Source organism: Hippichthys cyanospilos, chromosome 14, assembly GCF_059441005.1.
Source record: "Hippichthys cyanospilos isolate Australia breed blue-spotted pipefish chromosome 14, RoL_Hcya_1.0, whole genome shotgun sequence".
Taxonomy (NCBI): Eukaryota; Metazoa; Chordata; class Actinopteri; order Syngnathiformes; family Syngnathidae; genus Hippichthys; species Hippichthys cyanospilos.
In genome coordinates, this window is record NC_142382.1 from 933,303 (window position 1) to 957,743 (window position 24,441).

Below are 24,441 nucleotides of genomic sequence, written 5' to 3' on the forward strand. Positions count from 1 at the left end.
GCAAGAGTGTGTGATTGCAATGCGTGTGTGTGTCATGAGCGTGTTTCTGAAAGTGTGCGCATGTGTGTGAGCATGTGCATATCTTTGTGCATAAGTGTGCGTGAAAGCGTATGCATGTGTCTGCACGTCTATAAGCTTGTGCAAAAATGTGTGTTTTTAACCACTTTGTGCGTACGCGTCTGAAAGCGTATGCGCGTGTGTCTGTTAGTGTGTGTAAACGCGCCAATATGCGCGTGGAGGTTGCGGAGTGAGCCGCCGAGATTTTTGGGAGCGGCCGGCCGGGCGGGCCAGTCAGACTGGTCGCCGGGTCGGGCTGAAAGCTGTCAATCAAAGAGGCTGTGTGTTGCGCCTTTGTGTGTAACGCAAAGATTAGTTTGTAGACCCGCAAGTGAAACTTCTCAAGTGAAACTTCAACAGTTTTTGAAGGTATGAGCAAATGGAATGACATGCTTTTTAGCAGTCGCGGAACAACACGTTGCGCTTTTCAAATTGAGAGCAAATTGAATGGAACGTGAAGCAACTTATTGCTAAATTCTCCTCTCGTGACTCCATTGCAAAAATGTGCATGCTTTTATTTTGTCGACAGCTTATGAGTGATGCAATTAGGTTGGGGGTAATGGATGTAAAAAAAAATATTTTACAAGGGGACCCTCTGAAAAAAATGAGATGGACTCAGTTGCCCATGTGATCACATGACAAACTTTTTTTGTCGCCATTAAAAAGAAATTAAAATGCCAGAAGTCTCCAAAAATCAGATTTTTTTCCATCATGATTTTTATGGGCAAAAATACAGGTGTCCTTTTGTTTAACATTAACACAACGTTTTTTTTTGTTTGTTTTTTTAAACCGGCAGATATAATTTCACGCTTATCTTTAACAAGCGTGACAGCAAAAGTAAATGGCTCTTTTCAAATTGAGAGCAAATTGATTGGAACACAAAAAAAAAAAGTCATATGCCAATTTGTGACTCCTCTGCAAAACTTTTGTCCGCTTTTATTTGGAACAATTTCAGGCGGGTCGGCACTTAAAAAGACGTCAGTCAAGTCGGCGTTTCTCAAGCTCTTCATCGCGCACACACATACCCTCAACCCCTCCCTTTTCCTACCGCGCGCGCACGCACTTTCGCTGAGAACCCTATAGGCCAGAAAAACATAATGTGGACTCGCACACAGACATGCATGCACACGCACGCTTAAGTGTGTGTTAAAAGCCTTGTAATTTGTGTTGTGCCAACAAAGGCCGGCTAATCCTGCCGCAGCTGTGTGCGCGCCAGTGTTTCTGCATGACGGGCCGCATTTGGAGAAGGTCTCCGCCTCGGGTCCAGCCGGACCCTTAGCGGCGGAGGGGTCGGGGGGGTCCCGTCGGGGGGTCAAAACGGGGTTGGGCCGCGATGCTTGTTGCGGTGGCTTAGCTCAAGGCGGAGATGATCTTGCGGGGTGCGGGGGGGTAAATAAAGTCACCAATGTGTGACAGGTGGAAAAGGAGCGAGCTAATAGCCTCGGAGTCACCCCGTGCCCCCCCCCCCCCCCCCCCCCCCCCCCCCTTCCTTTCCATCATCCATCTTGCAGCATTCCAGAGAGGCGTGAGCCCAGCGGGAGAACCAATCAGAATTGGCAAGCCGTCCACACGTCAAAGCGGACCCGTCGAAACGGTTCGGCCGCGCAACAGATTTGGTTCGGGTTTGGATCCGGACCGACGAGACCGAGCGGGTCAAACAGGAGACGAGCAACCGACACATAAAAGAAGAAATGCATGAAAATCTGCTTCTTATCTGCTCGATTGAAAAAAAAAAAAGAGCAAACAAGGCAGACGAAAAGGGAACGGCCACTTGACGTATTTGTATACATACAACATGAATAATTACACGCTGGCGTAGGGGAAGGTGCGGGATGAGTCGGGGTTGCCATGGCAACAGCTGGAGAACGAGTCAAAGCCGAGCACACGAGTGCAAACCGACTGTTTTTCGAGCGCGCTAACCTTTACGCGAGCGGCGGGTCGACGTTTTGGACCGGCGGATTGGCGAGTACCTTCCAACAGCAAGACGGTTAAAAAAAAGCATTTTTAAAATCAGATTAATATCATTATTTATTCATAATGCTATTATTATTAATAACGCATTTTAAATTATTATTACAAGCACTCCCAAGCACACATTTTGGCCAGAAGCTAATAAATGAAAGGTTGACGTTTACTTGGCTGACTCGGTGCAAAATCCGGAAAGTGAAAGACGTGGAAAGGTTGGGTGCGCGTTTACCTTCGCACTGGCACTGACTAACGTCAAGATGCCTCTCGCAAGTCATGTTGATCTGCTCCAGCTGAGGGCGCAGAATAAGTAAGGAATGCCTAGAAATGCATCAATAAAGGAAAATAAGGCGTCTGCAGTGTTTAGGGTGCAAAATGAACATTGGAACACGGTTAGAAGCTCCAAAAAGTTGATTTTTCATCCCTTTAAGTTTGGCCCTTCAAAATGAGGAAGCGATGCGAAATGGCAGGACCCGCAATATCTCGCTTGGCTCAAATCGGATGTCAAACAAAGGGAGTTGATTTCAGACAAGAGCAATCGCACAATGCCGGAATCTTTCCAGCCATTCTTGGCGTCGTCTTCATTCTCGCTTGTTTTTTTTTTTTCCACTCTCCGTTTATCCTCACCTTCTCACGTTTTTTTCCCGCCAGCGTCGGAATGTTCCGTGACAGCTGCCCGTCTAAGCAGACGCCTCGTCGCGGCACTTATCGCCTCGCCGCAGGCTCGCGCGCCACTTTGCTAATTGGCCGCTTTTAGACCACTTGGCTGTTAGCGCTAAATCATTAGCCTCCCCGAGCGGGACAAACGACCTCATTCAATGCCAAAGACATATTTTTATGGGTTTTTTTTTTAAGAGTCCAGACATTCGGTCTCAATTTTTGGACTGAATTGCTCATTTTGGATCAATATTGAACCCCTAAATATTGCAAAATCAAAATTGGTAGTCATGTCAATTATGAGTAGACCCACAAAGAAGTCCACACAGGAAGTGTACCATTTCCATTTTCAGTGTATAAAACAAGACCTTCAAAGACTGAGAGTAACGCAAACTTTGAAAAAAGTTCAACCCTGATGCGAGTTTGACTCAGCACCATCAAATTTGCCGCACAAAAAAGAATTTCGAGAAGCCACGCTCCGATAGACAGGAAGTCGAATTTTTAAAGCCACAGCTTGTCCAATATGTCCTGGTGAGACAGGTTTTCACCGGTTTTCCCAAACAGGAAGTGAGCCAGCGGCGCATTTGTGGATTCCGCCCACACCGCCGCTCCAAAATAGTTTGCGAGAAGCTGACTGACTGACTGACTGCTGCGATGAAGCGCTTGTGTGTAAACAGCATGTGGTATTCCCACTCTCTCCGTCATCTTCTGGTTGCCGCGGTAACTGTCACCGTGTTCGACTTGAGTCATGTCATCGGCGAAACATTTGGGATTTGTTTTCGTTAGCTTTTAGTGCTAGCGTAAAGTTTTCGGGCAAGATTTTCACAACAGTCTCAAGTTTATCGCGCTGGTTGCGCAATGAGTGAAATCTGTGAGCTGAAGGTGATTTTTTTTCTGTTTATGATCATTTTATATATATATATATATATATATATATATATATATATATATATATATATATATATATATATATATATGTGGAAGCAACGGCCTTTCCAAGGGCTCTCCACGACACTAACTTTTTTTGAATATATCTTCTTGAACATAGACATAAATGCGGAGAATCCATTTTGCCTGAAAAAGTCAAAGGCGTCTCCCAAAGCGCAAAGTAAGAGAAGCGTTTGTGGCAGTCACAGTACTCCTTGTGTGGCGTAGCTGTTGTTGCAGATATAAATACAGGCCGTCTGCTTTTATAGGGGACATTAAAGCCCTTTTTTTTTTTCTTTTTTCCATCAACACCGCACAAGTGTTGCCGCATTTAGCAGCTGAAAGACGTCCTGTCTGCCTCCGTGAGGACCACCACAAGCTTTTCATTGTCCCGCCCCCTCCTCGCTACCCCTTGAGGCGCTCCTCTGGCTTTGGGGAGCTCTCGTCTGAAAACAAGCGGGTACGGCGAGGAGCAGTCAAGCTAGGTGCTGCTCAAACAAAAGGAAACATCATCATTATTGAGTCAGGTCATTACCAAAAAAGTCGGGTGTGTACCAGTGTCCCAATACTATTGTCCCTTTTAAATATATGTTTGAATATATTTGATAATGTTTTTGAGCGTACTCGGACGCCAAATGCTAGCGGAATAGCATTTTGCCATTATGCCACAGGTTAGTGACTTTATTATTATTTGTATTATTATTATATCAATATTATTATATTATTAACAATTATTAGATTCATATTTTATAAGTAAAGAAAAAGCCCAAACAAGCGCATTGCAGCTGCCTCAAAATAAGTGAGCAAAAACACAGGATATGTTTGACCAACTTTAGCCTCGGGAAGCTAACTCTGCGTGTGTGTGTGTGTGTGTGTGTGTGTGTGGGGAAAAAAAAAACGCGGAGCAATTTCCAGCACCCGTTTACGGTCAACTCCGGCCAAAGTACTGGCGCAACAACAACAACAACAAAATGGCCGCAGGCCCACGTGGCCTAGATTAGCCGGGAAACGTACAAAAGGAGGGGGGGGGGGGGGGGGGGGGGGGGGTAATAAGTGCATAACTTTACTGTGGTACCTAAATAATCAATTATTTGAAGTATAGAAATGACTACTCCTAAAAAGTCATTGATTATTTCAGTAATAATCAATTCAAGTGGTAAAGTGTACTCAAAGTAGTTCATGCGTAAAGTAATTGTTCAGTTTAATGAATTAGGTATGAAGGTATTTGATGACCTTGGTGATTACCGGGAACATACTTAAGTAATCAATTATTTTAGGTACTAAAAATGACTAGTGTTTTAACTAGCGAAAGCCTAAACTTTGGGCCGCAAATGGGCCGCGGGCCACATGTTGGACACCTCCGATTCAGAGCTTTGTTGGTATTTGGAGTTAGCGGTCTGCTACACGCTCAAATGAAGCCACCGCAAGATTACAGTGCGCGATTGTGACGACCAAATTTGGCATCAGGAAGCGTTTTGAGCCGCCGCAAAATTCCGCACACTCACTTTCGCCACTTCCGCCGTGGCCGCCATCTTGCCAATGAGCAAACAAGGCCACCGGGGCCTGGTTTTGTCTTTTATTAGCGCTGGCTGGTCTGTATGGACTTCGGAGCTGTTTCGGGAACGGGGAAAATTTTAGTGTCAAATGTCAATTAATCGACAACTAATCGATTGACATATTACCCGACAAGTATTTTCATTATCAAGTAATCGTTTAGAGCAGGGGTGTCAAACTCGAATACTGTAAGTGGGCCAGACCGATGAAATTATGGCATGCGTTTATAAAACTTTAATACAACAAATTTCTTTTTTAATTCTCTCTTTCGTTTATTGATTTTTTTTATAACAGTTATATTTTCGGAAAGTTCCATATATGGGATGCGTCAAGTTATAAGCATTGTAAGTGTTGCCTTATCGTCCGTAAAATGTGATCATCTGAATTATAGTCAATACAATAATCGATCATAATGTTCAACAGGTTAGATGTACCGACCCAATTTGGGGACTCTAAAAAATGTTTAAGTGGCCCCTAAAATACGAAACAGACCACCGGAGAACAGGCACCGGCAAACTTGAAAAACATTCAAATGGAGGGTGGCAAAACCATCAATGATCTAATGAAAAGGCGTTCTAACTTGGGAGGGCTAGGTGGCCCCCGGGGGCCCGATGCCGGTGCGGTGGGTGGCAGGTCGAGGTGCCGAGCGGACCGGGGGTCCCGGCTACGCGGGAACAATAGTTAATCCCCGGATTGAAGGGCCTCAAAGGCGGCATCCGCGAGCCCCGATCCCGCCTGCGTCCACGCTAGTCACCGTTGTAAACAAGGCGGCGGAGAGCCCCGCCCACCCCAGGGCCTCGGACCCCTGCCCGCCGGAGCCCACGCCCGCCCAAGTGTTCGTTTTGGCAGCAAAGCGAAATCCGGGCGCTTCCGCGTGCCTCATGCGAAACGCGGGAAAATGGCGGCCATTTTGGGTGTGCAATAGTCGGTTCCGTCCCCGATACCAAATTGGAAAACTGAAATGGATTTGAGCGGAGCAGCTCATGACAGAATGTACAAAAAAAAAAAAAAACAAGTAAACAGGAAGTCAGACATTTTGTTTGGACGCAGCCATTTTGAGCAAATTCTATGATAAGGTGGTGACAAGGCCTGTTGAAGGCTTTTGTTGGCTGAAAATAAGGCGGGACGAGACCCCCCCCCCCCCCCCCCCCACCCTCGTGAAGCCCTCTCAGGTTGTTTGCTCAGGCCTGGGCCGTTTGAGGAGGACGGCCCAGCGCCACTCGCTCGGGATGTTCTTTTCCCAGGCGAGCGCCGCCGGCTACATGTTTGCTTTCCCCCCTCGCCCCCGCCCGACTCTCAAAGGCCACATTCAGCGCGGCCCCCCCGTCACAAAGGCGTCACACCGTACGAAAGTATGCCAGGGCTTCCAGGGTGCCGGCGCTATGCGCAAGTTGTCTCGCTGGCGGAATTTCTTGACTTTTTCCTTTTTTTTTCCCCAAGTCCTTATTGAGATGTTTGGAACGCTCTACGGGAGAATTGGGATGCTTCCATGGCACGTTTTCTTACCGTTTGGCAGCCTCTGTATCGTCTCCTATCAGCGACCATCTTTAATTTCTCGCTGTTTCCTGATATTTTTCCTCACCGGTATCGCCATCCTCCAAATCGGTATCGGAATCTCCATCTCCCTCACCGGTGTGGATGCTGCACAAACAGAGGGAGGGGGCACAATGGGTAGCGTGCAGTGAAGTGGAGGCCGGAATGAGGCAGATGTCTGGCCATTGGGACACACTGGGGAGTGGGTGGGTGTGGGGGGGGGGCTTTTGTGGAGGAGCTTCAGCTTAGTGCGCCTCTGCAAACATGTGAACCTGCACACATGACAACACACTCCTCTCACACCTCCCCCGCTTCCACGGCTTTTAATTATCCCTCTCCAAAATCCGCCGCTCCATTAGTAGCCGGATAATAGCGCCCCCCCGCCGCCGCCCCCGCCTAGCGCCACCCCTGCTCCTCGCCATTCACGCCGCGGAGAGAAGCTGCCCTTTGAGCTCCTGTCAGCCCGGCGGGCCGAGGTCTTCGGGTTCTCACATTCCCCCTCGGCCAATGGGAGCGCCGCGTACGGGCCGGGGCCCAATTAGAGCGCGGCGTCCCGCCAGAAGGGGGCGGCGGTGGCGGGGGGGGACTAGGGGAAGCCAATCGCTGTGATTAATTTATTCAGATTCCCCCAGGGGAACAACTCCTGGAACGCACCCCCCCCCCCGCTCGTTTTTTTTTCTTCTTCATGCTCTTCATCCTTTTTTGAGGACTGATAGAAGAATGCAGAGTATTTCTTTTTCAGGCACTTTTAATATGTCCCCAGGCACCCCATTCTGCACCTCCTTATTTTATCCACTCAAGGTAATTACAGGGGTGTCTGAATAGATGGGAAATTCAAGTCTGAAGAGATTGGGGGGGGGCAGATGCATGAACCTAAAAAAGTTTTGCTCATCTTTAAAAAAAAAATATTGCTCTCAAATGAACATCCATCACACGCAAAATCAAGTGTCTCGTTTCGATACCCGATATCGATCAATTCATCCGCCGAAAAAACGTGCAATTTACGATCAAAACCTCCGATATTAAGGTCCTCTAATTTATTTGCTTTTCCCTAAAAGATACGAGTACTCAATTCTTGCGACACCGATACCAAGTACCGATACCGAGCGATACATCCTCCACATAAAATCAAATGGATATCAAACAGCAGTCTAGGATACAATATCGGTACAGTTAGCGCAAAATAGATAGGTCCCTATATGACTTTTCCCCTTCTGATACCATATCGATATTACGGCCTGGGGTACTAATGTCGATACCAATACCGCTCCGATATCAAATGAAGCGACTTTCTAAACCTAGTGTTTTTGTTGGTGATATTCACCCGTGTGGAAGACCTGCAACGGAACCTGCAGGAGCAAACACACAGCTGCTTCCCTTTGGGGAAAAGGGGGGGGGGGGGACCGTTGTGGGTGGAGCTGGGGGTGTCTCCATCCATTTAGCTAGCTGCAAACACAGCAGGAACACAGATGGCGGCAAAATGTGATGTGAATCCGAGATGGGGACAGTAGTTGAGGGGCAGGGGGGGGTGCGCGCGGGGACACAAGGTGAAATGGAACCCACGGCCTGAAAGAGAGAGGAGGTGGCGGGCCGGGGGGGGGGGGGCGTCCCGGGTGGCGTTTTTGTCCCACTCTAATCACACCTGTTGACGAGAGGGCGCGATGATGTCACCCGCTCGGCCCCCCTCCGGCGAAGTGGCGGGGTGCGATTGGATAAAGCGGCGGGGTCGCGCAGGGTGATGGGACCAGAAGGTGGGGGTGCGCCTGTCCAAGAGTCCTCAGCTTTTTGTCTTAAAAAGAATTGTGAGATTCCGATTTATGGAGGGAAGAAAGGGTAGGAAAAAGCAGTATTGTCTGTAATTGTTGATATCACTCATAGACATGCAGTCATTTGCAGACCGTTTCTTGTTTTGATATTGATATCTGATATCAGTCCGATGTCATACGAAAAAAATACCAGGATTGTATTGTATCAATTTATAATCTCTGATATATCACTCATAGACATTCAATTTGTTGTAGACTCTGCTCCTGTTCTGATACAGGTCAGATATCAGTCCAATTTTAGACAAAAAAAAAATGTATTAGTCTATAATTTCTGATTTTAGCACAAATAGACGTGCAGTACTTTCCAGACTCCTCTCCTGTTTTGATATTGAAGTCGGCTATCTGCCCCTGTGCTGATATTGGTTGGATATCAGTCCTATATCAGACAAAAAAAAAGTATAAGATTAACGTTGTCTATAATCTCTGATAGCATTGCTAATGGCCTTACTATATTGCTTTCCTGTTCTGATATCAAGCAGTGTTTGGATCGTCGCTTGCAGACTATGGTTCTTTTGTTTTAATAGTTTCAATTAAAAAAAAAAAATACAAGCATGCATCATTTCTGTTGATATCGTATCGGATCCATATCGGTATTGGACAGTACACTGGCGCGCAATATCGTTATCGTATCAGGAGTGAAAAATTGCATTGGACAGCGCCACGAAACACACTTGGATATTGGAGTCTTTCCGAGTTTTCCTCACTGGTATCACTCTATCACAAGTATCCTCACAAGTATCCTTACGGCTGTTTCGCTCTTCCTCCCTGCTTTCAAACTTCTCTGAAATGAAACGGCAGGTGTTTGACTCCAATTAAGCGCCAAAGAGCCATTTGGGAGAAAATGAGTTGCTAAAAGCATTTGAATGTTTCATGATGAGGAGTAACAAACGGAGTCATTTCATTTTTCAAATATTTCTGCGCCACCTGACGAGTTGTAACTACTCATTTGTAAATTCAGCCCCACAGAAAACGTTCCAGAGATGAGCCGCTAGACTTTGGAAAATTGTGACAAAGCACAGTATCATCAAAGTCAAAAGATACCAGCTTTTTTCCAATACCAATACTAGTACGAGGAACCGATTCTTGAGTAGTCACTGATACCAACACAAGCACTGATACCCCCGCGCACAAATAAAGTAGGGTTGTCCAAATTTCGATATCGATCCGATATCGCCTCCCCCGAAAACGGATGATATCAGTCTACGTCGAAAAGTATGAGGAACCAAATCTTGAGTGGTCACCGATAACAAGTACTGATGACACAAGTACTTTTGATACATATCACACCACCCCAAGCAAAAAAATGTTTTAATTGAACATGCATAGAAAATAAATCAAAGTATGTGTTATTACTGCTGATATCAGATCGGATCGATATCTGTATCAGGCAGTGCGCTAGACGACGATAGCAGTATTGTAATTGAAACGAGGCCTGGTATCAACTCGATATTGACACTATATATCCTATGATAGCATTTTTCTCCAAAATTGCATAAAACGAGGGCGATATTCAATGATAAATTATGGTTCCTCATTTTAAAACCTTTATAAAAGTGAACGATCCTTGCATTGGCCGCTGATACCTTGAAAAAAGGCCTGGTATTGACTCAATATTGATACTATATATTCTATGATCGCACTTCTCTCTATAATTGCAATAAATGTGGGCAATTTCTAATTCCTCATTTTAAAACCCCTACGATCCCTGAATCGGCCGCCACCGCCTTGAAGAAGGGACTGGTATCGACTCAATATTGAAATTGGTATCGGCAGAATGTTCGGCCATCATTTTGTAACCTGAAATTGAAGCACATTTGGAAAAAAAAAGAGAGAAGAGTTTTCCTCAATGTTGGGCATTGCGACTCGGTTGATGTGCCCCCTCCCACGCTTGCCGGCCGCCATGTTGGAGTCGCAGACGTCATTAACCTCCATTAAGTCTGTGATGATTTATGCATGGAGGCTGACTTGTTCGCAGTGACGAGCTTCCAGCGGGGAACGCTAATTAGTCAGCGCGCATCCCGGCTCACGTCCACGCCGCCTCATTAGGCCGGAAAACTACACGAGATTTTTTTTTTTTTTTTTGACATAAGGTCCACTTGACGCGAACTCACTGACCGCCGGCGCGATGCCATCGAGGACAGTCGGACAAGAGAAGGCAGCGACTCCCTCCCTCATCCGCCTCCTGTAAAATTGCCTTACTAATGACAAATCACAATGCGCATTTGTCTCAAATTCGACAAAATAAAAGCATACAGAACAAAATTGACCGACGAGTGGTTTCGAGTTCCAATTCATTTGCTCTTAATTTGAAAACAAAACGACACAGTTATTTTCTCAAATTAGAATTTGGAGAAACCCTTACATAGTAGTGCTAATCCATGCACCCCCATAAACGTTCCCGCAGTGACGCACCCGAAAAAAAGGTACAAATCTTACAAAGCTTTCAAATTGTGCATCAACCCCCCCCCACCCCCACCCCGAGGTGAAACATGATGGACAGTTGTGAGTCTTTGATTATATTGGCACGTCATAAAAAGGATGGCGGGAATGTCATCCGCAGCCGCGTCGTCATGGCTTTCATTCTTCCCCCACCGCAAGAGCGCATCCCCGTGGGTGTTCATTAGTCAAATCCCCCCCCCCCCCCCCCCCCCCCCCAAAACCCCTCGCACATATCTGTGCTTTACAAATGGCAGCACTTTGGCCCATGTTGATAAAAGTGCTGTCAGTCATGTCGGGGGAAAAGTCGAGTGTTGGGAGGCGGATGGGGGAGGGGGAGAGGACTTGGGGGGGGGGGGGGGGGGGGCACTGCCATAACAGCAGCATATGATCCTCAAAGCATCTCCATGTGATGCAATCATGTTGTCATGGCGACGCTTCAAAAGCATCACCGCCTCCGTCAGCGTCACGTGGAATGATTCGCGAGTTCCAACGGCGAAATTGGCCGCATGGGAACGTCGACAATCGCGCTTGTTTTCATGATGGAGATCCCGTACCCTTTTATTTCGCTGATCCGACTTAAAAGGAAGAAAGGTATCAAGAAAAATAGTGGAGTAAAACTGCCATAAAGTTATGGTCATGAATGAAAATCCATTTTTTTTTTTTTTGCTTCATGTTTCTTTGTTATGAATAAACAAATGAATAAATAGTCAGGGGCACGGAAAAATATCAATAAAAATACAAAACGGCAATAAAGTTACGGTAACACAGGAAAATAAATAAATAACGGCCACGATGTAGCGAGGGACGCAAATTTTCCGAAAGTTTACGCGGCAACAGCAAGCTCTTTGTTGCCTTCCTGAAGAAGAAGTCAAAGTGGCGGCATTTTCTCAACGTCGCCCCCTTCTTCCGCCCGTGTAATGACACGCTCTATGTCTCATATATCAAAAGGCGAGGTGTCATTTTGACCCCCCTCTCCACTCAACAAGCAGCAAAAGTGGGTGGCAGCAGGCAGGGAAAAAGATTGTTTTGTCAGATGTTTGGTGCTCCCCCCGCAGCCGAGAATTATGGGATGTATTCTGCGGCGGCGCTTGGCAGGCCTCAAAGGCGTCAGCCAAGTCTCTTTCGGGACGTGCTGGCACGCCGACGCAAGCCGCAGCCCCCCCCCCCTCCCGCGTAATTAGAACCACGCCACCGTCAACTCAAACTCTCCCTAAACTCCCTTTTTTTTCTCTCGACTCCTCGCATCAAGCGTGACCAGATGATACGGTCAAGGTTTGTTATACAATCGCGACACAAACGCGTCAAAACATATTTACAGTCAAGCGTGTTTGTGATATTGTTTGGACAAAAAAGCATGAGGTGGTCCTCAAATTTCATACAAAAACCAGCACAATCTAAGTACAGTAACACAAGAGGTTTTTTTTTTTAAAGCCATTTTAAGAGAAGGAAATTTAATTGTGTTTTATTTTGTTTTTCCCTTCAATATTGCAATTTATTTTAGCTCCTTTTTCCATGTAGTTTTAACTGTCCTTATATGTTTTATAATAAAAACATATACATATATATATATACATATATATATACATATATATATATATATATATATATATATATATACATACATATATATACATATATATATATACATATATATACATATATATATATATATATATATATATATATATATATACAGTATATATGTAAATCCACAAATTTTTCAGAACTTTCCGATAGTTAGTTGCAGATTCCAAATGGAAAAAGCTGCAAGAGCACCAAGTACAGGGATCCGTTTGCCACGACAGAAGCTATATCACGGCTATAACCCCGGTTTTCTCAGCTTTCGGGTCAGAATGGAGATTTTGGTGAAGCCGACCCTTCTTCTACTGCTGATCTCTAAACAATGGGAAAAAAAAGCTTGACAAACGCATAATTTTCTTGGGCCAAAGAAGGGCGTCTACTTGGCCCTTTGGTAGATCGCTTGTCATATTGCGACAGAACACAAATCCCCGCAACATATTTGGGGGCGTCTTGAAAAACTGTTGATCACGCACGCAAGCCGAGAAGCTCACTCGGCACCACGCTGACCGCTTTTCATTTGATTGTTCTCCACGTACGGCCCACGAGTGTTTCCCGAGCAAATATTTAGCCTAATTATAGCTCCAGCGCAGCCTTCAGCCTTCCAAGCCGCGTCGGGATTGGGGTTACGCCGGCCATAACCCACGGCGGCTCCTACCGTACCTTATAATCACGTCCGTTTAAAAAAAGACGACAAAATTACAGCTCGGACGTACGTTACGAACCCTCCGTTCGACGAGTGTGCGAAAAGGTTAGCGAGTGAGCGAAAAGGTATGCGGCCGCTCTAATGGCGGCGCGGTTTCCATCAGAATGCCTGACGTCAACAAACAAACCGGTCGGACGACCGCGAAAGGGAGCCGGCGGGAATGCGGCGTAATTGCAGTTTACGCTCGCGAGCCGCCGGCCGCTCGCTAGCTAGCTGCAGCTGTCCTGGCAACGCCGCCATGTAATTGTCTCCAAATAGGCCCCGTTGCCTTGCCTTTGCCAGAATAATCATGGCTATTTTCAATTCTGTCGCGGGCGGGAAGCTGTTTAGGCATTCGTTCCGTATTCACAAATATGTTTTTGCGACGCCACGTGTAATTGCAATAAAATAAAGATTAACTTTTTTTTTAAGTCACTGTGATCTTCTTTGCACATACATAAGTCAACCTCCCGCGGCATTATGGGGAAAATCTGAAATAATAATAAAGCCATAAAAGATCCGAACAATAAACAATGCTTAAATAGTTTTGAACATAAGGGTATCGTCTAAGCCAAATGGTTGCACATGTACAAGTCAATAAATCATGCAATTGTGAGAAAAATAAAAGCATAAAAATGCATCATGAACAATGTTCACCAAATTCCCAAATGCTAATAAAACATTCTTTTGCTTGCACATGCGCAAGTCAATAACACTGAGAAATATAGGGGAAAAAATGCTGAAATGCCTTATTAAATTCCTTATGATAAAAGTTTGATTAATTTGTAAAATAAAGGTATAATCTAGGCCAAATGCTTAAAAAAAAAAAAAAAATTGCATTTCCTTTTGTCAATACACCATGGAATTATGGGAAAATTTTTGAACAAATATAATAATTAAAAATAACGATGACATAAATGTTACACTTACAACGGCGTCTACCATCAAAGCTTTTTTATTACTTTTTAAAATAGCTTTGCAGGCTACCTCAGCGTATTTTTCACATACGCTGGGGCAAAAAAACGCGGATGCCGGCAAATGGCCCCCTGGCCGTAGTTTGGACACCTCTGCTTTACAATGCTAATACTGCTAGGCTTGAGTTTATTAGCAAGTTCAAATTGGTCATTTAGCGGGGAAAATAAAATACTAAGAAACATTCGTAAGTAAGGCGAAAACTTACTAGTACTATGCGCGGAAGCCGATCCAATGGCGTTGTCGCTAGCGGCCGCGTCCTGGTCCAAGCATCACAAGGTCCCAAGAAAACGCCACCGCAAGACGGCTATCAATCAATCTCGTGGCGGTTTGCGCCTGAAAGGCCAATAACGAGCTGATTTATTTGGATTGGGGAAAAAGTTGCATCTCAGCGACAAATTCGTCAGTCGGCGCGAGGTCACCGCGCCTCAAGATGACAACATCCTTCTATAAAAAAAAAAAAAAGAGGGACAATAATAGGCTGTAAAAAGTCCACAAAAGCTAGGCATTCCATTGAAACCAACATTGTTCTTAAGCTAGCCTTCTCAAACTTGCTGTATTATTTTTGAAAACAGCAGCGTCACCATTCACATTTTCCCCAAATTCATCACGGTTGTCATCGTGGCGGCTCTTGTCGTTTTCGTATCTTTTCCCGCAGATTACTTTCTGCGTTTTTTTCTGATTGGCCAAATTGTTCTTTGGTTTCGGTGCATGAAGCCAGAACCCAGGCTTGAAACCTCCATTTTAACCTCACGGGTTTAAAGGCCAAACCGATAATGGGTTTTCTGAGGCCGATCCCAATTATTGCAGTAAATATACGCTAACCGATTAAAAAAACACAAAAACAATAATCCATTCTGATAACGTGCTTGTGGAATATTGTATGATTAAACCAATGGCTCTTTCCAACCTTCCAGACAATTTAATGCCATGACCGGCACAGTAAATTTTGGTTTTCAAATTAAGAGCTAATGAATTGGAACATGAAACAAATAGCTACATTGCATTCTTAAGACTCTTCCGGATGCTTTCGTGTTTTGTTCCAACAGATTGTCATTGGTCATTACAAAACACAAGTTTTGTAAATGGCTATACGGTATATTAGAAGCATCGTTGGTCCAGACGCGTCGGTGATATCATGCAGCGTGTCCGTGCCGCTCGTTGGCATTCCAGACACAAGTGTCTCTTGAGCAGGACGCCCGGGTCCATTTTGGGAAAGACGGGCGAGCCAGCCCCCCCCCCCCCCCCCCCCCCCCCCCCCCCCCCCGCGCTTGCCTTTGATTTAATGAAGCGGCCGGGACCTCCTCACCCTCAGGACCATCCCCGGGTCTGGATTGAGTTTTGGGGGATGTGTGGAATGTCAGCTTATCAGTGACACGCCATTCAAGACCACAGATGCTACACTAGAGTAAATGTTAATGCGATGCAGTCGTAGCGCCATTGACATCACCGGCGTATCATGTTTGAAACCCTACCTTTATGTTTTTTGGGTTTTTTTTTGGAGACTCCAGACATTCAATCCCAGGTACGTATTTGTATGTTCTTCCATTTTTTCAAGTGTTTGGCTCAACGAGAAGCTAAAAATGGCCGCTCCTAAATGAATTCAATATTCAAGTAATCAATTACTTTAGGCCATTGGCTACTAAATGAATCAATTACTTTTTACCTAAAGTAACTACCCACTCAGAATAATTACCATCACGCGTGGACGTCAGTTAGCTGTTAGCAGCAAGTGCCTGTTGCTAGCAGCTCAAGTCAGCTGAGCTTGTTACGGCATTATTTTCAATAAAAGAAGCAAGCGCTCTGAACCAAGGACAGAGTCCATCTTATACCGGCACTCTGACAGAAACTATAACTAGACCATGGCTCCAAATATCTGTTATTGGCATTCTTCATTAGTAGGAATCAGAGTCGGCCATGAAAAATAAAGTACTTTGTATTGATGCGCGTTTGCTAACTTGAAGCGTATTCTTCCCTTGGGTGTAAAGGCTAACCGAGATTTGAAACGCTAACGCCGGCCTGGCTGAAAACGCAATTTCAAAAAACTCAAAATGGCTTCGTCTTCGTTCCAAAGCCAAAGTCAGGCTCGAAAGAGTAAGAAATGGCAGTCAGGTTTCTCGAATTGGTACGTGTCCGTCCTTCGTTTATTTTCATCCCGCTCGCTGGATCGCAGAGAGAAAAAGGTAATTGCTTTGTGAATTAAAGCCGGCCAAGTGGCCCCGAAAACGTCCTGTAATTTGTCGTGGTTTCTCCCCGGAGAGGTTTGTCCCAACGCCGCCTTCAATCTTAAGACGCAAGTGTTTCTATTTGCGACGCGGGCGCGCAACGGGCGGATCGTTTTGATGGAGTCGCCGCCTTAGCGCTCTTCAGGTGATGGCGCTTCAGACAAAAAAAAAAATAGATTGGTGGAGGGGGACGCGGAGACACAGGCTCTTAAGAACAACTCAAGCTCGCTCACATTTGGATCCTTTGGCCGCATCAGACTGGGGACGGTTTCCGGATAGGCGCAACCGGCTACCAGTTTCTTCCATAAGAATTAGAGCGCCCGTCTGCTCGCTAATCTATGAAGACCAATGGGCCAAGGCTTGATATGTAAAGCGATCAAATACTTGGGAGTAGATGGGCTGGCAGGAGGTGAGAAGGCCATGAGAGAGCGGAGATGTGAGCGACGTGGAAGTAGCGCTGGTGTTTTGCTACACGAGTGCTGACAAGGCGAGCGCGCGGCCCGAGGTGAGGGCCGCCGCCGCCGCTTCGCTACAACAACATGGACGTGTTGTGAAAGGCAACAACAGGACGCCCTTCACGTCCATTGCAAAGAAAAAGTGGCGACTTGGCAGCTTTTGACACGTCGGGCTTGTTGGCGTCCTTTGAAGCCGTCTTACGTTTGTGTTTGCTTTCAATCGGACTTGGCGGCTCTCGCGCCTTTCGTGGCGTTTCCTCTCAAAAGAGTTAAAGATGTCTTCACGCCGAAGAAAATTTGGAGGGTGACTGGTGGAGTGTCAAGCACCGACCTCGCTTCCTTGTGCCCGTCAATCAACGCGATACTTGGCGCTGTGAAGGATCTCATTCAATCCCAAATACGGAATTTCACGTTTTGAAGAGTCCCGCCATTCAATCCTAGGTACTTTTATTTATATTTTTTTCTAATTTTAGGTTAAAGGAATGTCTAAAAGTGGCTGGTGCTAAAAGACTTGATAGGAGGAGAACTGAAAATTTTGAAATAAACATTAATATCTTCAAAATAGGTTGGTGAAACATTTAAATTGCTAATGCAAATGATATAGCATGCAAAAAAGTGTTTAAAATACACAATTATTCCATTTTATAAACTAATTATATTCACATTATTACTTTACATATTCATAGATATATTTATATATATATATAATGTATGTATATAAAAAGGTATTGTACACTATTGAAAGCACAACCTAATATGATTAAGCAAAAAATAGTCATTATTATTAATTTTTAAATATTTTGCTTGATTGCTAAAACGTAAACAGATGGTATTGTGACTGGTTGGGCTATTTGATACCACTTTTTTCAGACCGATACCGGTATGAGTACTCAACTCAAGCGGTGATAAAGTACAAAGTACCGATACCACAGGTACTTTGATATACAAAAATTCATGCTAATTTTTTTTTAAAAAAGGATCTTTTTTTTTTTTAAAGGCCCATATATTATACTGAAATTGAATCTTGACAGGCATCTGTCAAGATGTCTGTCTTCAGTACCCGATCGTAAACCGATACCAGCATCAAAGAGGACCGATACTTTGAAATATGGCCTGGTATCCCTTGTAACCACTGCGCAATATTTTTCATTCTAAACTCCCCAAAAATATCTTCAATATTTGTATCTTCACTTATTTTTTATTGTCATTTACACTCATTGGAAATAAGGTGACAAAAATTCAAGAGAAGCGTTTTGCCGAGAAGTCTGAAACGCATCTGACGCGTACTGAGAAATTCCAGCGTGTTGCAAAGTGGAAGCTGATCCCATCTCGAGATGATTGCCATTGTTTGCTAGTATTCCTGTCCGCTGACCCCGCGAAAGAGAGCGAAAAAAAAAAAAAAAAAAAAAAGTCCTGATCCGAGCTCATTGTGGCGCTGGTCCCATTGAGGTATCAGCGAATGACCCGCTGAGCTCAAGCTTTGTTCTGTCGTCAAAATGAAGACGTTCCCTCCGTGCCTCACGAGGACACTTTGTGCGTCTTGACAGCTCGTGTCTTTCACATGGTACAACTCAATGTTACTTGATGGAAACTTACTCCAAAAGGCTTTACATAACTTACATACTTTTGCGCTACCGTCAAGAACAAATATAGGCAATCTGATCATTTTAAAGCTTGACTTATACAGTAGCATTTTTTTATTTAATTAAAACTGCAAGAAATCTAGTTTCTTGTCTGATCATAAAAGGGATCTATTGATATCTTGACATAAGAAGTTAATCGGGACAGATATCCATTCCTGGCATATGTACTCGCTCATCATTAAATCTTTGGAGCATTTTCAAAATAAAGGTAAAAAAAAATAGTAAGGTTGTAAAAAGTATTGAGGTTGTACTTTCCCCAAAGGTACATTGTCATACTATCCTACATTGAAGACATTATTGATGTGTTTTCCTAAAAAGGAAACAAAGCATTGATGCCGCACTTTCCCAAAAAGAAGAAACAAGCAGGGGCAAAGAATGTAAAATCAACTAAGTGTTGATTGTTGTACAATCCTACAAAGAGGACATGATGTGCTTTTCCTGAAGAAAGAAAGAAAGAAAGAAAGAAAGAAAGAAAGAAAGAAAGACATTCCAGAAAAATGATTAGAATTACCAAATGGGACTCCTTTTTTTTAAATAAGACAAACATCCACAAAAGAAGACAAACTATCGCTGGGATTTAGAAAATATTGAAGCTCTGGATGAAACCTTGCTTTTTTTGCATGACCACGTTTCCCTGCATTCTTGCATGGAGCACTCGGCTGCCCCCTTCTGGCAGAGGCGCATGCCAAACTTCTATTTGCTGTTAAATTCCTTTTCATACAGTACAGTGGAAGTTCTCCATGACGCCATTTGCCCCCGGGGGGATGGACGAGAGCATCGACATTAAAGCTGCTATTCAAAGAGACAAGCGCGCAGGTCCGTGTTGAAGACATTCCAGCGCCTTTCTATTTTCTTGTCTCTTTGCGTCTTGGGGTCCATTTCTCAGTCCGTCTCCCGTCCGGGCTTTCTCCCGCCATTTCTTTCTTGTGACACTTTCCATCTGGCGCCGCGGCTCGCCTCGCTTTCTCACCTGATAGCGTCCACCGGTGCAAAATAAACTAGGCTGTCAGCTTCACCTGGAAACATCGCACTTTATGCAGATATTGACACCCCCCTCCCCCTCCCATTTATACGACGCCATGCAAAACGGATAGTGACACCACCATCAATTAATGGAGACTCAAGAGATGTAAACTCGTTTTAACTTGAGGGGCGCGGTTGAGAAGCACTGATATAGCCTAATTTGCTGCTTTTTAAATGGGGTACATGAAGGCACTTCAGGGATTTTATGGCATGAGAACAGTAGAGCTTTTTCAAATGAAAAACAAATCAATTGCAACATGTGCTTTAAGCACATACACTTTTAAACATGCAGCAATGAAAACGCTAGCTGAGTTAGCGATCATTTTTCCAGGTATTTTGAGTTAAAAGCTGACTCGGGCGTGGTTTGGATTCATTCAATAGAAACGCCCATTTGAGGGGACACAAGCTTGTTTTTTTACAATTTTGAGGTCTCACTTTTGATACTCTTGCCAATTTTTTTTCATATTCACAATGGCAGGATTGTAATAACAACATCTCGATGCTGTTTGAGATTTACAAAACAAAGCTATTTTCAACTTGGAGGGATTTTAATGATAATTGGATTCTTAAAAGAAAATGGGGGTCCCGCTTTGGATTGTCGGGCGGCCATTGCGGTCCAGCCGAGCGTCCTTAATGAAATCGTCAGCTCCATCCTTGCAGATAAGCAACGCCCGCCAACCCCCCCTCCCCGAAAGAGAAAGGCTCCAGAGTGGGCGTGGGGATTAAGATGTGCCCCCCCCCCCAAAAAAAAGCCTGCGAAGAGTCCATTTCACACATGAGTGTGTGTGCGCCTCCACGCTCCATCAATGGGCGGCGGGAAAAAAAAAGGAGGCGGCCTCCCACTCATCTGCTTAAGCCTCCGCTGCCCGTCGCCCAGCCCGCCGTTTGCATGAGAAAACACGGATTAATCCAAATATTTATCCTCCCTGGGAGACGTCTTTGCGCCCCGTCGAGAAATGCGCGCATGTGACGACTTCTTTCCTCTCGGGTTTATTTGAGGAGTTAAAAAAAAAAAAAAAAACAACCATTGTGATAATACGAGATTAGGAGAGTTAGGATGAACAGAAAATGAGATAGCGAGAGAATCAGGCTTGTTAGGAGAACCTGTTTTTTCCAGGCTACGATTTAGCCAAAAATATACATTTCAAAGTAAAAGTGACACTTTTGAAAATCGTATTTTCAAACTGTGCCCCGAGGGCCTTTTGTGGCCCTCAATCTACTTTTAACGGCCCAAAGCATACAATATACAAAAAGAAATAAACTGTTTTGACCCAGCTTGGATATAACATACACATATATATATAATTCAGATAATAACAATTCAGGGGGTGTCCAAAACAAAAGCCCGAGGGCCAGCTGGGGCCCCCCATTCATTTCTAAGCGGCCCATGACCTATGCTAAAAAATTAGCTATTAAAATTTCTTTGAACTGCACAGCTTTTCTACATATGCGACTTTGGTGATGAATTTTTGCAAGCGAAAACGGTTTCTGGTCAAGGTCCAAATTGTGAATATTTAACACGAATGATTGCCAATAAATCAGGCCGACCAATCAAGCCCAGCGTTCACAATTTTGCTCTAATACTGCTAAGAAGATTCATTTTGAAATCGGCCACAGCGACCGCATGCAGATCACTCCAAATGAAGATAAGGCAACATGAGCAAGGACGCCATTTTGTTTGCCGCTGGAAAAATAGGAATGCGTCTCCTGGCCTACCTGCACACAAGCGCGGCCCTTGTGAGACCAGACGGGACTGTTGTCGTCGGCGTCGCCACGGTGACCGCCACCAATGACGTCACCTTGACAGGTCCCCGCCGAGCGGCGAGCCCTCTCCCTCGCCCGTCGGCTTTCCGTGGCGACCGGACGCCGCTCGGTCTGACTTCCTCTAGCCGAACTCGGGCTGAAAAAACAGACCGCGATAACGTCAATCTTCACCTTCTTTAAGAAACTATTAACAAAATGTATACAATATCAGTATGTATCTACAAGTCTTTGCTGTTATTGGTGCAGAGTAAGAATTCTATTGTACGGAATTGAAGTTCTTAGAAGTCTGACATCAGTTTGAAATCTCACTTAAAAGTCAGATCAATCACATTATTCTCGGAATTGTGACTTTAAAGCGAGGATTCTTACTTTTTCTCAGGCTTTGCGAATTCTGACTGAAATACAGGCAGATATCTGACTTTAGCTACAGAACTCCCACCTCAATGTGAGAATTTTCCTCAAGTCAAAACTTATGAAAGACTAAAGTCAGAATTTTCACTTCATTCGCGCAATTGTCACTTTAAAGCAGGAATTCTCTCACTTTAATCAACCCTTGCGCGCGACTTTGTCCAATCCTTTGATCTTCACACCAGAGGAAATTCACATCAAAGGGGAAGCGTTGAATAAAGACACTAGGGAGCTGAAATTTCACCCAGATGGTGACATGTCAAATTTGTGCCATTCCTTGGCTAAAACACCGCCAGAATGACGTGGAAGAAAATGACCCAAAAATGGTCAAAATACCGCGTGAGTCACAATTCCCACTATCTTGAAATTTCTGACTTTAAAGTCAGCATTTTAGTCATAACGCTGACTTCAAAGTGCATTAGTCGGACGTGTAAGTCTCCAGATTAAAGAAGCTTAAGGAAGCTTCGTTGGCTGCCAGACGAGTAATTAACAATGACAAAACAAAGGCCGCCAGCCTAATGACTCACCGTCGTGCAAAATAAGATAAGAATTCAATTATTTCTCTCTCCAGCTTTAGTACGGATTCTCCCCTTTGTTCAGCCTTTTTTCTCCAGGCTCCCGGCGAATGCCTCACTCATACTTCACATAAATATGGTATGTAATATTCGTCGACGGAATGGTTGCCACCGCGTTTGTCGCATAATTTCAACACATTACGCTGCAATAACCATGGCAATTATGCAAAGTGATATTCCGCACCCTGTGAGAAGAAGAAGACACCAGGGAGCTGAAATTTTACCAAATGGAGACATGTCAGTCAAGTCATTCAGTCAAGTACTGGTGGGAATTAGTTTTATTGCAATATTTTCTTCATGTAGGTTTAGACTTTCTTAAATGAGCTGGAATAAAACTCAAAATTAAGGCTGTATATTGCTGTCACAATGAAACACTAATTTACATGATCATTTATCTGGATGATTTCTTTTTGTACTTACATGCCAAATCCCCCTGCATAAACACCTGAAACTAATGCAGTTATATTGCAGGGGGCAACAGTTAGCATACAAACGGTTGAGAAATTGGACAAAAGAACAAAATATAAAGCTGTAGTTAGAGTGAGAAGTGAGCCAAGTAGTTAGTTCACTTTTATTTTATTTTCCAAAACGTACAGCTGTGGTTGGTAGCTAGCGACTAGCTAATTGGTTTCTTATGTTGGCTCCTCTACATGTTTATTTACGAAAACATTCATTTACAAACTACCTTTTTACTCACCTTTACATTCGCAGTACAGCTCCTACAATGGAAAGGTTAGCAAAAAAAAAACAGTGAAGCTAATTGACGGCATAAATTTCAGGTGTTTATGCTGTGTCGCTAGCAAGGTTAACCGGAAGTAGTAAGAAATCAATCGGAAGTGGAGAAGCTAACGTGGTAGCCATGTTCGAAGGAAAAGCATCTTGATTTATGTTTGTTATAATTAAATCCGTTATGTTGTAAACAAATCCGAACAACCAGGACATGTGATGGATTTTGGACGTTGTGGAAGTCAAATGTGGCGTTTGATCCTTACCTGGACGACACCGTCAACATCAAAGCTAAGTGCAACCTGCTCTATTATGTGTCAAATATTTATGTTGGGCACACCTGCGGCCACCCGAGAACAGAGCTTCTTAATTGTTTTGCTGTTATTTAATTACTGATTCCCATCTTTCACTGAGGTGTTTGATTACCCTGGCCACACAACGGAAAAACATTCTGGATATGCAACTCGGTAGTACACAGGTATCCTTCAATACTTAAGCCGCTTGTATTCGCTCGTGTTCAATGTCATGCTTCTTAACTTTTATCTCTTTGGAATTAAATGAGAAGCCCTGTTTTTTTTTTTTTTTTTTTAAATGTATATATATATATATATATATATATATATATATATATATAGGCCTATATATATATATATTTCCTACCATTATTTTTAGAGTGTTTAATTTGTTTTACTCCAACGCACAACTTTATCTGCACGTATCCATCTACACTACCCACTTAAAAAACAAATGTCTATTCTTATTACTTGCCTCTTTTTAAATTCCACAACCACATCATTGTATAGTAGGCTGTTGGATAATATTGGACTATTTTACTTATATGCAGCCGCATGTGACAAACGTGTACTTTATTTCCCACTGCGCGCAGTGATATAACCAACATTAGCAAAACGATTTTTTCACACCGTCTCCAATGTAATCTTATGAGCTTCTAATACAGCGCTGCCTTTTTAATTGCCTCTATTATTAGAGTTTGCCATTTAATTGCCTTGTTCAATAATGAAACGTGTCTGTCTGGAGCTTCGGAATGGAGCTTAATTAAATGAGGGGGACTAATTTGAGGAATTTGTCTGACTTTCCCTAATCTCCCTCAGAAAAAAATATATCATATTTTAACATCTATAGACTGTTCAAATAGATGGAAAAAAATACATAAACGATTGTTTTTGGTCAGAAGACAAGAAAAAGAAAACACAATTGGCAGCAAGTGAGCCAGAGCTTCAAAAAAAAAAAGAAATAAGAATCCTGTGACACTTGAAAACGTAAAAGCAATGTGACTGAAAAGCACCCAAAGGCAAAATGGTGGCGAGGGAAGGCAAGAACATCAAAATATTAGGAACAGCTCTCAGTGTGATACAGTACGTGCTGTAAATATGTTTCATGTTATGTGCGATACAGTCGAAAGTATAAA

The 24,441-nt window shown here is 43.9% G+C and overlaps 1 long non-coding RNA gene across 3 annotated transcripts; it reads right to left on the reverse strand.

The window, feature by feature from the left end:
• Positions 1-6,693: 6,693 nt before the first annotated feature.
• LOC148412398 (uncharacterized) lies at positions 6,694-23,357 on the reverse strand. 3 transcript variants are annotated; one of them, XR_015867850.1, is made up of 3 exons: positions 22,984-23,091; positions 21,256-21,439; positions 6,694-6,801 (listed from the first exon to the last, which is right to left on the reverse strand). It is a non-coding gene; the product is annotated as an uncharacterized LOC148412398 (long non-coding RNA). The 3 variants fall into 3 exon arrangements; XR_015867851.1 differs by lacking the exon at positions 6,694-6,801 and adding an exon at positions 14,446-14,529; XR_015867849.1 differs by lacking the exons at positions 6,694-6,801; positions 22,984-23,091 and adding exons at positions 18,827-18,954; positions 23,279-23,357.
• Positions 23,358-24,441: the final 1,084 nt, after the last annotated feature.